Here is a 7,566-nt window from a genome sequence, read left to right as displayed (position 1 = left end):
ACACCCCGGGCCACAGGAAGCGCTCCACCTGTCTAGCACGTGCCTTAGACTGGGCCGTGGTCCACCGTTTTCTATGATTTCTCACTTGTGGTTTCTTTCAGCTGGAGTGCCCTCCCCGAGTGAGGGACGTGATGCCGACCAGTTCCCCAGAACTTGCTTCTGGCCTTCTTAAATTCCCTCAGACGCGAGTTCGTGTCCACTGCCGCTGTGGCTTCACCAGGCCCACGTGCCGCGGTCAGCGCCACTCTAGAGCTGTACTTTCCAGAACCCATCATGTAATAGCAACGACGTTCGGCACGTGCTCGGAACAACCGTGGACTTCCCGCACACGGCCACAGCTGCATCCGACATGCAGAGCACACAGCGGGAGCCGCAGCGTGACAGCGCGTGCTGTATAGTCTCACTCACGTGCAGCCTGAGCGTCGGCAACCCTGACCCACCTTGTGCCTCAGGCCCCGGATCCCAGCACACCACAGTGTGAGTCCACGCGAGTCCACGTGCCCCCTGTGGAGGGCTGCTCCTCAGAGCAGTGAGCTGGGAAGCCCCTTCCCGAAGCCACGTGTTCGTGGTTCCGGCTCACCCACTCCCAGCACTCTGCACGTGCGGGCAGCGGCAGGGAACCGAGCTCTCCTGCAGCCTCTGGTGACTCTCGTCAGTGTCGCTGGGCCCCCGAACTCTGTGCGAGCCCTCACTGGGCAATGACACCACGTCATGGAGGCTAGGACAAGGCTGGCTAAACTGTGACAAGTTTAAACAGTAGAGGAGGGGTGCCCACCCTGGCAACAGGGCAGAGTCCCCCGGAGGGTACTGAAGCCAAAGCTCTACCCAGGCGGCCCCCAAATGGTCTGTTTCATTACTTCAGAGTGGGCTGCGCCCTGGGCAGCTTACACACAGCCAAGGTGAGAATCATTAACTGTAATAAGCTCGTGCACGATTTGAGCTGTTATGTAATGCTTGAAAAATTCCCTGTGTGTATGTTTAAAAATAATTTTATGTATCTATTTTCAATTTGCTGGAGAATGCATGTACCCACCAGAGAGAAATGGGGACAGGGAGAGAAGAAGAGGGAGAGTGAGAAAGCACCTCCCCAAAAAGACAGTCCCTTCCCCATTCTCCGTTTGGGCTTTTGGCTACCTAGCATGTTTTCCAAGCTGCTGGATTCAGGATTTGATCTTCGCAGTTGCCATGTGGGATCCAGTTGCCTTAATCACCATGCCACTGGCTGGCCCACTCTTGTGTGTACATTTTAAATGCATTCATCAGCAAGTATTTATTTATCGTATTTATTAATGTGCTCAGAGCTGAAGAGATGTCGATGAAGATCCACAGGCTTCCGGCCCTCGGGGGGCTTCTAGGCAGGGCATATTGGGGAACAGGATGGAGTTCAGCTGGCCTCTGCCCAGGAGGGTGCACAGAGCAGGGACCAGCTAAGTCTGAGCCGTGCAGGGACAGCCATGACTCCAGCTGGAGACCGGCTGGGGAGAGAGGCTGCCGTGTGCATTGCTGCAAATCCGACAGCCGTGAGGAGCAGGAGTGGGTGTGCGTCTGACCTGCATGGGTGTGTCTGGAGCAAACCCACTGATGGGGGACGAGTTGGGGACACACCGTGCAGGCTGGCACACAGCCCCAGTCCCGTACCTGCGCTAGGTGGTCGTGCCCAGGTTCCGGCAGCGACTCCAGGGGAGGCACACGTCCTGCAGCTGACTCAGGTGTGTGGCTGAGAGCTGTCGACCCTTTCCTGTTCACTGAGGCTGTGGTCCTCAGGGGGACTGGAACCAGGGATGGGCCTGTCAGGGGGAGGTGGGTGACTTGGAGGAGGAGGGGTTTCAGGGAAGACTGCTTTGGGTTCAAATCCAGTTTCATGTCCTTCCTAAACCCCCCTGTACAAAGTGCATGCCCTTGTCTGTAAGATGCGAACGGTGATGGCTTATCTTGGCATCCCTGGGAGAACAGAGTGGAGCCTGCAGAGTACCAGGCACCTTGCCCAGCACACGACAGGCGCTTACTGAGTGAATGAATGGCTGCCGTTGTTATGTATCAGCTACCTATTGCTGCAACAATGCTGTGTAACAAATTATCCCAGCATGTTATAGACTCAAAGAGCTACTATTATTTTTCCATGTGTTCATGGCTGGGTGAGAGTTCCACTGATCTGAGCCAGGCTCAGCTGACTCGACTGGGTTGAATTGGCCTGCCATCAGCTGTGGGCAGATGGGCTGGGAGGGACTGGCCAGCCTCCACTCTCCTCCGGTGTCTGTGTATCTTTTTTTTGGCAGGCTCCCCTGACTCTGTTCTCACGGCAATGGCAACAGATGGGTCAGAGAGAAAGGTAAGTGCCCAGGCGTCTTCTCTGCTCTGTTTGCGCCACCTCGACTGCCTTCCTCAGTCTGAGGCAGTCTGAGCTCGGAGTGAGAGGAAGTGAAGGAGGCTGGGGGGACAGAGGAGGCCATCCACTGGGGGGTATGCAGCGACATGGCCACTGGGGTCCTGTGAGGGAGGCTGCACTGGACATTCTGCAAACCTTATCGCAGTCCGAGGTCCAACCTGGTCTGCTGACAGTGGGCATGAGCCGTTGTGGAGCCGCGCATCAGATGCCTGCCGGGACCAGAAGCCTCGGACGGGTGGGAAGGCCCACGGAAGGCCCTGACCAAACATGGTGCACTGGGCGAGTGAGACGGGGCAGGGTGACAGGCCACGCCGGGTCTGCGGAGCCGCTGGTCAGGTCGGGAAGCCCTTCAGAGCGTGTCTGCCACGTGGTTCCCTCTGCATTTTCAACGGTAAACAGCGAAGTAATCGGGCGTTTGCTGCTCAGAGACGCCTCTGTGTGTGAACCGAGAAATGCCTTTCGGTGTTGCTTTTGGGGGAGAACTTGCAGAGGGACGGTCCCGCGTGACCGCCCTGCCCACTGCCAGGATGTTCATTGCTTCATTTCTGAGCTGGGACTCTGGGTCTTTCACGGCAGCCCGCCCCTCCCGCGGAGTGACTCAGGGAGCCAGGCAGAGGCCGGAGGTGGCGAGAGCCATCAGACGGGACAGGACGCAAGGGAGAGGGTTCCTCCCAGGGCGCCCGGCCCCGCACACTGGGTGGCCCTCTCTGTCGTCCTCTATCATCTGGGTTTGCCGACTCGAGGGGCATGTTTGGGGAAAACGTGTCTGGTTTTGCCCAGAGGCTGGTCCCGCTGCTCACGTGGGGAGATCGTCACACTTTGCCATGACACGCGGCTGCCCTCGGGAGAACGCGGGGTGCGGCCGGCTGGGGAGCAGCTCTCTCTTAGAAGAGAGCAATTTATTCTTGTGGAATCAACAGACTCCTCTGGATGCCAAATCTGCTTATGATATTAAACATTTAAGTGAAAAGTTATAAACGTATCATGAAATGCTAATTTATTTTGATGCTGCGTGTTCTAAGGTTCCGAGGATTACTGTTTTGAAGCAGACCCAGTTATCACCTCTGTGCTCAGCGTGGAGCTGGGAGAATTAGTCCCCGATAGTGGCTGAGTGGGAGCGAAGCATCCCGTGGTGGGCAGCGGGTCCCGAGCAGGGGACACACACTGGGGGTGCAAGAAGGAGGCCGAGGGAAAGGGGGTCACTTCCCTGGTACCATCTTCCCTTTTTGTTCTTTCTCCCAAAGTTACTTACTAATTTCCAGAGAGAGCGAGGATGACCTCGGCAGGATCCAACACCATCAGTCCCCCCGCACCTCCCCAGCCAACTGTGATCCGGAGAATGCACCTACGGCCCTGCACAGACAGGTGGGCCTGCTCGTCTATGGCCCCAGCATTGCAGGGCTTGGCGCGGTCACCGGGCCACCGAGTAGCCATCCTGTGCAGTGGTTTCCTGAGCAGGGAGCCCTCCAGGAGCCCTGCAGGCCCCACACAGCACAGCTGCCCCGCCCTGCTCCTCAGGGCTCTGTGCACGTCGGAGCTCTCGGCCCAGCACTGCCCCGCTTCTTCTGGCTGGGGGATCTGGGCTGTGACGGGAGGCTCCTTAGGCCTCAGTCCCGCCATGTCGAAAGCAGACAGTCGTCCTGCAAAGGCGTGAGGAAGCTGGGAGACCCAGGTGGTGCTCCGTGGAGCACCCTAGGCCTCCGTGGACCCCAAGCACGTGCATCCAGCCATGCTGGTCTGGCTAACGCCGGCCCTGGTGCTTCCTCTGCCAGCCTTGGCGTGTGCCGTGGTTGAAGCGAGGACTTGCTCAGCTAGGACACCTGTTAGAGGTGAAGGCAGAGTGGAGACCAGGTCAGCGGGCCGGAATGCAGCCTCTTCCCCAAACTCACTGCCACACTGGGCCTCCTCGCTGGAGCAGTGACTCAGCCCCCGTCCGTCCTGCCCAGGCTTCCCCGAGACTGACATAACCGAATGAGAGGAGGCTGCCGGTCCCAGGACCCTCGCTCCTGACTGCAGGCTGCTGGAAGTGGACACCCATGTTCCACGTCACCCCTCCGTGTTGGGAGGGCGTGGGCTGGGCGGGCAAGGGGAGGAGTCGGGCTCTGCTCCCGGAGAAGCAGCTGTCTCCTGGCATGTTCACCTGAGGCCCAGGGCGCGGCTCAGGGCTCGGCGTTCACAGTCCTTTCCCGGCTCCTTGGTCTCAGGGCGGGAGCTGATCTCACGGCCCTCACGAGCCTCTCGGTGGAGGCCACAGAGGCCACTGGTACGTGAGGAGCGGGCAAGGAGATGTATGTTGCGACTCCTGGAGTCCTAATCCTGGCTGGGACACTGCCCGGCTGCTATGGTGAGGGTCATGCTTTCAGAGGATTATCACCCCATGAAGACGGTACGGAGACCAGACCAGCCCCAGGGAGCATAGGCCTGGTCATAAACCGTCATCCCGAACAGTGAAAGCAGCGCAGAAGGGGCGTGGGGGCCAACAAGTGTGTGGCACTGTGGCTTCTTTTACTCCAAATAAAATGCTTTTCAGGTTTTTAAGTTCAAAGCTGCTTTGGGGCACCAAATACACTATCAAGACAAAAGAGCAAAAGGGGAGAATTAATGAGAAACACGACAGAAGGAGAGGCGAACAGAGAAAATGCCAAAGTTGACATAAGCAGATAACAGTGCGGGGAGAAGTTAAACGGTTTTAATGAAAGGGTTACCCTGAAAAACACAACTAGGAGAGCAAATATTTTAATGATTTTATTACGAGGAGAAGGCAGATTAGCTGTCATCCATGAACAGTTAACCCACACATCAGGGCTAATGCGGGGAAGGAGGTTTCCACCGGAGACTGACTTCGAGGCCTGTTCGCAAACTGGGTTACTTGAAACCTGAGAGTTCTCCTCTGCCGGAGTGGCAGCAGCAAATTGTGAAGTGCTGTGAACACTCGAGCATCAGTTGGTGTTGCACGAAAACAAAAAAAGCTTAAGAAACCATATAATGTGGAGAAAAAAGTATCTTCCTGGAGATCCTGGTGTTTCATTCTAAACACCTCAGACAAAAACCTGTATCTCCTTTCAAATCTAGTCTTCCTTTCAATTGTGGAGAGCTAGTCAGAGCGTCGATCTCAGTCCGCAGGGGCCATCTGTTTCGGTTTTCGCTGTGCTCTTTCCAGAGGACACTCCATGACTCTTATTCTTTAGGGGTTTCCCGTATTTGTTACCCATCCAAGCTTAGACCTGTCTGTATCAATCAGCAATGTTCAAATACGGCTGAGTAACAAATATCCCCGCAGCTGGGGGGCTTGAAACACCGAACGTTATTCCTACTCACCGTCAGTAGGTGAGCTATAGGGCACCGTGGCTGGGTCAGGTAGGACTGTCCTGCAGACTGGATTGGCTCTGCCCTGGTGTGTCTCACAATCCTGGAACTAGCTCCTTCCAGGGCTTGGTGTCCTACAGCCACAGAGGAAGCTCGACACACCACGAGGAAGCACCCTTCACCCTTCACCCTTAGGACTGAGCCTTGTGTCTGCCAGGGCTCTGCCAGTCACAGCAAGCCACAAGCCAGGCTCTACTCAGTGGGCTGAGGGTGACGCTGACCCAAGACAGAAGGAGGGTGTCTCCTGGACTGGAACCAGCATGTGGCACCATGTGCAAGCTACCCCATCTGTTTCGGACCCTCGACAAGTGCGACTAGCCCTGGTGACACACCCATTTCCAGCGCCAGGGCCTGGACAATGGCTGGGCCCCAGCGCCCTCACCCGTGAGGCGGTGGCTGCAGGGTGCTTGACAGGCTGGACTCTGAATCCAGGACTCACCTGCTGGGCCACCTGTCCCTCGGCGCCTCACTGTGCGGCTGGGGTGGAGCCACGTCCTTCCCTGTGGGGGAGACGTGCAGGGGGAGGGGTGGGGGGCACAGCCAGCCCTTCCATGTGGCAGGGACAGGGAGACGGCACAGCAGGAACTCGACGGGTTGGCTGACACCGGGTGACACCAGGTTGCTAGTGTCGCGTGGTCAAGGGCAGAGGGGACTTCGTTACCACGTGGGCGACACCTGGCCTGCCTGGGCGATGTGGCTGCCAGCTTCCTCTGGATTTCCTGGGTGACCAGATGGACGCTCGTTCCGGCTCCATGTTGGGTTCGTCTGTCTGAGTGGCCGGGGACAGCGCTCAGCCCTAAGCGCTGCAGTCCATGCCTGGTCCTCTAAGGCCGCGGCCGAGAGCGGGTCAGGGAGATGTGCCCACGAAGGGCATGGCCGCCACATGGCTGGCTTTGCCGTGGAGGAAGAGGACCGGGAAGCTGGAGCAGACAAGGGGACGGGCTCTCCCAGGGCTTCCCAAGAGGGTGCAGCCCCAGAGACACTGGTGTTAGCCCAGGGACTGAGAACTTCGACCCACGGCTGGAGGGCCTGCAGTCCACCAGTGTAGGTGCTAACTTGGGGATTCGATGCTGCAGTGGTGGGGACGATCAACCCCGACCCTGGCCCTGAGGGCACGCCACAGGAAAGGCAGACAAGCTAGAGGGAAGGCTCGGAGGAGCGGAAGATGTGGGGCAGTTACACTGCTGCAGGGGCGACAGGCCGCGCAAGGCCCTGAGGCTGAGCAGCTTCAGAGACAAAGCTGATGTGCGTGTTGGTCTCTGCACCGTCTGCTCTTCCTCTGCCCTTCTGCCACCTCTGAGCGCCTCACGGCCCTCCCTCCTTGCAGCGCCTGGTGTACAAGTCGCAGTGTCTGCCCAGCCTGAGCCAGGCTGGAATCTGTCGGAGGATGGTGGGAACATGGAGCCGGCCTGCCCCGGTTTCTGAGTCTGTAGACCCCGGGGTCTGAGAATTCTCCTTCTGGTCACTTGAGGGCCACACTGTGCACTGTGGGCCCTCTCCGCTGGCTCTAACCCACTCGCACTTCACACCATGACCACGAGACAAGGCTGTCCTCTCCAGCTAGTGCCAGCAGTCCCCACATGTACAAGGGGCTGCACTGCGTGTGTGGCTCGCGAGGTGATCTTAAGAGGCTTGCACAGCCGTGGGGGAGTGGGCTCAGCCCATTTTACAGATGGGCAACTGAGGCTTGGAGGCCTTGAATGACCTGCCCAGATCCCAGGTCAATCCCATTCCTGCGTCCACTGCTCTGTTGGGGACAGGTTCTTCTCCTTGTCCCACAGCAAATCCTGCCACTCTGTGTACACAAGGCGACC

Source organism: Tupaia chinensis, unplaced genomic scaffold (assembly GCF_000334495.1).
Source record: "Tupaia chinensis unplaced genomic scaffold, TupChi_1.0 Scaffold000558_1, whole genome shotgun sequence".
NCBI classification, from domain to species: domain Eukaryota; kingdom Metazoa; phylum Chordata; class Mammalia; order Scandentia; family Tupaiidae; genus Tupaia; species Tupaia belangeri.
The sequence above is the reverse complement of the archived record's forward strand: the minus strand, read 5'-3'. Positions refer to the sequence as shown.